Below are 7679 nucleotides of genomic sequence, written 5' to 3'. Positions count from 1 at the left end.
GCTTCAGAGAGCTCAAAAATGGAATATTGTCTTTGGGATAAACTAAAAATTAGTCACATTACTCCATAACTTTTGGTATTTCAGTTTGCTTTAAAAAAAAAAAAATGTTATTTTGAAGTTGAAATACAATTTGATGTTATCTTTTGGCGCTGCAAAGAAGCCAAAACAGTTCTCACACAGCTCTTCTCAAGCTCTTCCAATGTACCCTGGTCCCACAGTAATAGGCTCTTGTTCTTTCTTGACTCCCTTGTTCCCTTCTGCCAGACCCACTCTCTACCCTTAGCTTCTCCCACAAGAATTTCACAGCAGCAGCAGCACCAGGCTCTTCCCAGTGCTTGAGGCGGGCAGCAGCCTGCTCTCATCACATGTGCAGATCTGGAGGCACATACCCTTCGGGAAGAGCCCAGCACAGACCTCCAGCCTGCAGCCCTCTCTGGGGGCAAGTTGCAACAAGAGCTGCACCCCCCTGTCCCATGGCCCACACCCACTGACAGCTCTCCCTGCTTTGCTCCCTGTTCTAAGTAGCTCCAGGAGTGAGCCTCAGTGAGGGGATGCAAGTTGTTGCCCCAGTAAAAGGGCGGAGGAGTAGCCCCAGCAAGGGGGTGGAGGAGCTGGACCCCAGTAAGCCCTCAGACATGGTGAGGCCAAGTTTTGGGTCACAGGGAGACCCCACTAAGCCCTCAGACATTTTGAGGCCAAGTGTGGGTCAGAAAGCAAGAACTTTGCATGCCATCTGTGAGGCATGGGATATGGTATATGGTAGGTGTAACACCCTAGGCACTGGAGCATTAAATGGGCAGACTCCTACATTTTACATCAAGTTTATTACAAACAAGTCATGGCAGATGAGACAGGGCAGACTGCCTTACACAGAGTGGTGGGCTGGTATAGTGACTGGCCACAAGCCAGCCCCCCCGTCACAATCATACTAGCTGCTCTACCTCAATCTTTCCTGAACTGTTCTATACTAAGTCTCTCACAAATTAGCCATGCGACTCAGGGCACCTTGCCCATAGTTCGATCTATCAAACCTTCACCAAGCTCCCTGATTGTAATGGTCTTGGAACAAGGATGTGCTATGTCCATACTCCCTTCTTTCTAAGGCCAGATACAGACATTACACTTTTACCAGTATAAGTGATCAGAAACTGATCTATACCTGTAACAGAACATTAGTTTACCACACACAGACTGTTTAAAAATTCTGAAACCTGGTCTAAGATTTGCACCCCACCCCCTGGGCAGATAAATGTATGTTCTGTTCACTACTGATCTAAACTATGCCACTTACATAAAATCACATAACTTAGATCAATTCCACCTCGGGTTTTTTTAATGTCTTTACCTAGCCTAAAAGGGGACAAGTTACTACTCTGTATTCATTTTGGAACTACCATAAGGTCAGATATTAACACCTACATCTCTGGTTAATGCAGATACTCAGCTTTTTCCAATAAGCACCATCTTAAGCAAGGGTCTTCATCCTGCCTTTGGAAAAGATCAAAGATTTTTTAAACCTGTGGAGAAAGCTGGAGAGCTTGAAATTAAAATATCATGAACTGTAGTCATTTTTTAAAATTAAAAAGCATCTCACAAGCATCTATCTCCAACAATTGAAACCAGTACTCTATTTAAAAGTTACAGAGCTGAAAATAAGTATCCAAACTTTCATTCAAACTGCATTGTTCAAAAGTCACTCATTGCCAATGAATCTGGCAGAAGGCTAGTTGTATCAATGCTTGAGTTCTAGCAACCGGAAATACATAACATTAACCTATGTACAACAGAGGAACTAATTTCAACCAGTCTCATCAAATATAGCTTCCCACATTTTCATTCCAAAACTAACCCTAACAAGAAAAGCATTGAATAATCAATGGTAACTGTAATTGGGAGCTTTCTCAGGGCCAGTCTGCCATTGGCCCACCCACCTGTTTCTGAGCCAACTGCCTGCCTCCTCACCTGCCATGCCTTGTTGTCTCTTAATTGGTTCTAACAAGGCGGGAGGCTGCCCATTCTTGTCCCAATGCCAGGGGGTGCTATCTGTGACTCTGTTCCTCCCCTACACCATAGCCCAAGCCTCACAGATAGCATCCAGGGGACATAATGCTCCCAGCCTACAGCCAGACCAAGCTTTGCCCTCATTTTCAGGCCTCAGACACTTACACATTCATACCACCCTCCTCTAACTAGGGCCTCTCATGCTCCACCCCCTCTCACAGGGTCTCTTTCATGCATCGACAACTTATATCACCTTGCTCCCTTTTGGAGTGGGCCCCTCTAGCCATAGGCTTTACCTAGTGCACACCTTGGGTGGCAGACATACCATCCTTTGGGCCTCTCCCATGACCCTCACCAGGGTAGTGGCCAGCCAATTACCCAACTGGGGCCAAGCTTGCCCTTGCCCCTCCTGAGGCAACTCTATACACATTCACACACACATACTGGGCTCTGAGCCTTCTGGTTTCCCCCTCACTGGGGCTCCACACCTCCGCCCCCTCTCACTGGGGCCATGGGGCTTCCCTCCCCATTGGGAGCTCAGGTGGCTATAGTTGTGCCTGGCCCCCTTGTACCTACAGTATTGTAGGGCCTAAGGGTTAAGGTGCCCTGACCCGCCTTTCACCAAGGTGGTAACTGGCCTAGCATTTCCTGGGGGCTCCCGCACCACTTGGAGCCGCACCAGGCCACCCACTCCCAGCAGGGTGCACTTTTAGGTCATGCCCAGGACCAGAAGCCTCCAAACCATCCCCTTTAAGCTTCTGCCCTTACCTCCAAGGTGTTCCATACAGTGTTTCTGCCTGCCTGCCAGCAGTGAACTGCTCTGTTTATATAGGTGGCCAGAGCTGCCGGAATCAAACACCTGCCGGCTGTCTGGCTCAGCCCTTAAAGTGGTAGGCACCAACAGTGCCCTGCCGCAGTAACATAGTTGCAGGTATGGAGCATGGCATCAGGAGAAGATAGAAGGGCATGCTGAGGAATGTCATCACAGTCGTCATGATGTAGGCATCTCCCTAGCTCTTTCCATCTCTTTATGGCCTTCTCTATCCTGATTATTCTGTAACACCTTAGAAATCACCTTAGTAATTTCTCAAAATGAAATTCTATCTTGTATGAGAATTTATTATCCCTTACACCTTAAATTTATAATGGGGCCTGGAAATGTACTGTCCTATCCATGTTGTATTAATAGCTTTAATTACAACCTTAAGACAGTTGTTCAAGCAATCAATTCCATATTTTGTCTAAGATCAGACATGTTTTGTTTTTTTTCTTATCAAAGAGAGACATACATCATCTAGTGCTACACATAGCTCAAAAGTATTTTGGACATCTGCAATCAACCAATTTCTCCTGGGTTAATGTTCAATTTCCAACATATACATTTTGGGGCTAAAAAATACTCTTTGTGGTGCAAATAGTGCTTTCCAGACGCCTTTCAGCAAGAAGTGGTTTATGATCGGTTCCAACTACAACCTGTTTGCCAGAGACAATTAAATGAAACTATGTTAAAGCCAGAATCTCTGTCCTTACTTAAGTACAATATTCTTTTGCAGCAAGCCACTGGTCCAGAATGGCTTTGGGCCATAATGCTGTAAGGGGAAAACAATTTAGTGTCCTACCACCCCTTACTTTTCTCTTAGTTATGTTATTTCCATTTTAGACCAGCAGTTCTGACTCTTTCCAAAGCAGCTTGGAGCCACTAGTCATACCTGGGTCCAACCACCATCTGTATAAAACTTAGTACCGCCATGATAACTTAGCCAACCCAAGAAAAATGGCCACCTGAGGAAAGTGTCTCCCAAAGGGTGTATTGAATGAATGCATAAATATCTCATTTTCCAAAGGTACTTACTAGAATTTTGCTAATGCATTGGATATAAGCAAATATTTAGAATCAACCATCTCTCCAAATATGTATCCCCTTGTGCAAAGAAAGGGAACATTTTTACTAGCCACATTTATTTATTCTTTGGGATCTATACAAGGATTAAGCCAAGAGCTTAATTTTTCCATGCAGTGACAAGTAAGTGTACTCACTCGGTTGGTTCTACTATTTATTATTCCAAGACCAATGAGCCTATCCTACTCCTCTTATCTCTGCCTTAAGGCAAAAAAAACCCAAACAACACTTTTCTAGAGGTATGAATCTTGGGACTGCTGGACATTTTCAGCTCTATTCTGCATTCTGTTGAGAACTTCCCTATCCCCTGGAAGATGGATATCCTCTTGACCGTCCTAAATGGTTTGATCCTCTGCTTCTTCAAGAACTTTCTAATCATGCCAAGGGCTTGATACATTTCTAACCCCCAACCATCCACTTTTCCCCCCCGGTATTAAATTGTTTCTTTTACCAATATATTTACCCATGTATTTAGTTCACCTTATGAATAAGAGTGCTTCTGTAAGCCCCGAGCTTCATCAATTTACCTTCTTCTGTCTGTAGGTTTTTCAGTGCTAATATTACTGTCTTTGGCACCTGTGTCCAACTTAAAATTAATAACTGTTCCACTTACTTTCAGGCTGGTAGTCCATTAGTCTTCAGTTGAAGCACTGTTCATTGCTCCTATGAAGATAAGCTAATGGTGCTGGTGTCATTTTCTTTGCCCACGCTGTGCAAAATCAGCTGGTGCTTGCCAACTTTTGCAGAGCGATGCAATCCATTGTAGCTTGTTATCTTTTTCCAAGCACTGGGCACTGCCTTGACTTGTGATATTTGCCACAGCATGCCGAGCTCCATGTAGTGTTTTTGTGGACTTTGGCTTTAAGATCTGCATGTGTTTCTGCATCAGGTCTCTTCTTTTTTAAGCATTTTGGATTCTCTCTCAAAGTCACATTTTCTGAGCACTGTTCACCCTCCATAGGATGACATCCTTTTCTTGGCAAATTCTTGGGTTTTTTCCAGTAGTCTCTCTCTGAGTAGTTTGTTCCAGGCCCCAGCCACAATCTGCTTCTTTACCAAAGACTCAGTTACCCTCCAATCTTAGATCAGTCAAAACTCTTCTATGTCTTCACCTTTTGGGGGCTCTGTTTAAAATCATATTGCTAGCATGTTTCATTTAATTTCATAACAAGGAAAGTAGTACTCCACAAATCCTCTACCAGAGTTAACTGATGGCTGTTACAAACATCAAGGGCTTCAGAACCAGCTGTTGCCTGTAAAGCTATCTTTTGACTCTTCATTTATCTAGCATCCATTGTTTATAAAGACAGAATGGAGCATTGCTTAGATCTCTTCCAGTCTGTCTTCCACACTCCCAGAGTTTCCAGTTTTTAACTGCCCCATACTTCTGCTCAAGATAAATTTTTGGACTGTTTAAACCCTAATCTCATGTTCTGGGCAGTCAAGGAAGTTGACTGAGGTCTGCTTTATTTGGTGCCCGTATTCCAACTTTGTATGGCATGAGCCTCCACACAACAGAACAACTTCTTTCAGTAGACACTAGTGAGAGATTCTTAAGGGCTTCTCATACAGATAAGCCACAGGTACCAAAATAATAAAATACCACCAACAAAAATATGACAGCCATACACATCAACCCACTTACTGTCACATAACCTATTGCCCTAGCAACCCATGTAATATATGGATCAATCAGTTTGCTCTCTCTTTAGTGACAGAGTGGATGCACTAACTTTTAAACCTCTACTACATCTGGTTGCCTCCTCAGTATACAGACACTACTTTGGTCTTCTTTGGACTCAGCCTCAGTCAGTGGGCCATGATTCAAGTCATCACGATCACTGAGGCTTGATGAATAAGTAGTTCCACCTTCACCAGATGTTTCGATAGAAAGAGATTTGGATGTCAGCAGCACATTTCAGCTACTGAAACCCACACCTCCTTGTTATCCCTGTTGATAGTTTCAAGAATGGTTTAAGCAGGAGGGATACCAGTTGTACCCTGTAAAAAAGACTCCTACACTACCATCTGGGATTTCCCAAAATAAAGCTCTATAACAACTAGCTACTCCTGCAGATGTGTTACAAAGACCTTGTGCAAACTCATAACTCATTGTTTGTGTAAAATATATACAGACAGAAATAACAACACAGGCACTTTGAAAAAGCCAGTAACTGTAAAGAGCAAAGGGGGTGGGGAATCCTTACCCTGAAATTTGGCTAAATAATATGACTAAGCACTAGGGAACAGAAAGGATAGTGGGCTGGGGGAGGGGAGAGGAGATCTACCAAACATTCCGGCCCCAGAACAGGAGCAATGTATAGCTTTTACTCTGTCTTAATGACTGTAGTAACATCTGCAGCCTTAATCACCTCCCAAAAGGGGACAAATATAAGCATCTTAGCTATTGGTTGAGGTCAAGTGAAAAACTTAACATAACTGAAAAAAGATGGCTCAAGGGGAAAAACATGGAGAGATGGTTTATTTTCTGTACCTGATTTATGTTTAGCTGAGAAAATGGGTGGGGGTCTTCAGCAAAATGGTTCTGGCCCTCCAGTAATCACAGATCAGTCATGAATTAGAGTAGATTCCAAGATATTGTAACTTTTGCTACTGCTGCAGAGTTATTAAATGTGAAGGACTGTTATGGCAAAGAAGGACTGTCATGGCAGAGCAGAGCTCTGCTATATTGCTCCTTCCTCCCACACCAGTATACTTCTTCATGCCCCCAGTATGATCTTATGGCAGGAAGGTGATGGACTTAGGTAGGGGAGCTGGTTGCAGCACCGGAAAATTCTCTGCTCAGACTTGAGGTGGGATAATGCCACATATGTCAGTTAACCTGTGGCTCTGTTTGGGAACCAGCATTTGAAGTTGAGTATCCTACTGTCAGCTAGTATCCCGTGTTCATTTGTGGGGGAAGTCAATTGGCAAACTTATGATGGAATAGCTCCATCAGTTTCATAAATCCATAGATATCACTGACCCAAGACTGCCTTCAATAATCAAGGCTAGCTACAGCTCAGACATGAATTAGAGTGGATTCCAAGGCATGGTAAATAAACATTTATTAAATAAATACATTAGATCATTATCAACCGACAAAACGAGTATAGTTCTACATGTGCATATATATGTGTGCACTAATATAGATGGTCCTGAATCAAGGCTATATTTGGGATTTAAGAGTGGCTTAGAATGCTCACTGAGTACCTGGAGTTGGTGGGAGGGGAGGAAAGGGGAAGCAGAGAGAGTATGCTGCCCACCGTGGACAGGGAAGTGGGGAACAGCATTTTAATATCTCATACTGGTACTAGAACTTGTAGCAGCCTTTGCCAACATTGACTCCAAGCTCTGCTGACACACTGATGGACCCCAAAAATGAGAAAGGCTCCTGCATGGCTGTTCCCATCTTCCTTAGAGAGTCCAAATGGTAATAGCCTTGGGTGGAAAATAATTGTTTTCTTTCTCATGTAAAATAACACTAGTCCTTTTCCCCTACCCCAGCTCTTCTGCAGCATATACATAATGCTAGTGAGAGAATCATGATGTATTTAGCATGCTAATGAAACAGAGTTCATAGATTCATAGATTCATAGATGCTAGGGTCGGAAAGGACCTCAACAGATCATCGAGTCCAACCCCCTGCATAAGCAGGAAAGAGTGCTGGGCCTACATTACCCCAGCTAGATACACATCCAGCCTTCGCTTGAAGACCCCCAGGGTAGGGGAGAGCACTACCTCCCTTGGGAGCCCGTTCCAGACCTTGGCCACTCGA

Source organism: Crocodylus porosus, unplaced genomic scaffold (genome assembly GCF_001723895.1).
Source record: "Crocodylus porosus isolate Cpor-Errol unplaced genomic scaffold, CroPor_comp1, whole genome shotgun sequence".
NCBI lineage: Eukaryota > Metazoa > Chordata > Crocodylia > Crocodylidae > Crocodylus > Crocodylus porosus.
Note: the sequence above shows the minus strand (reverse complement) of the source record.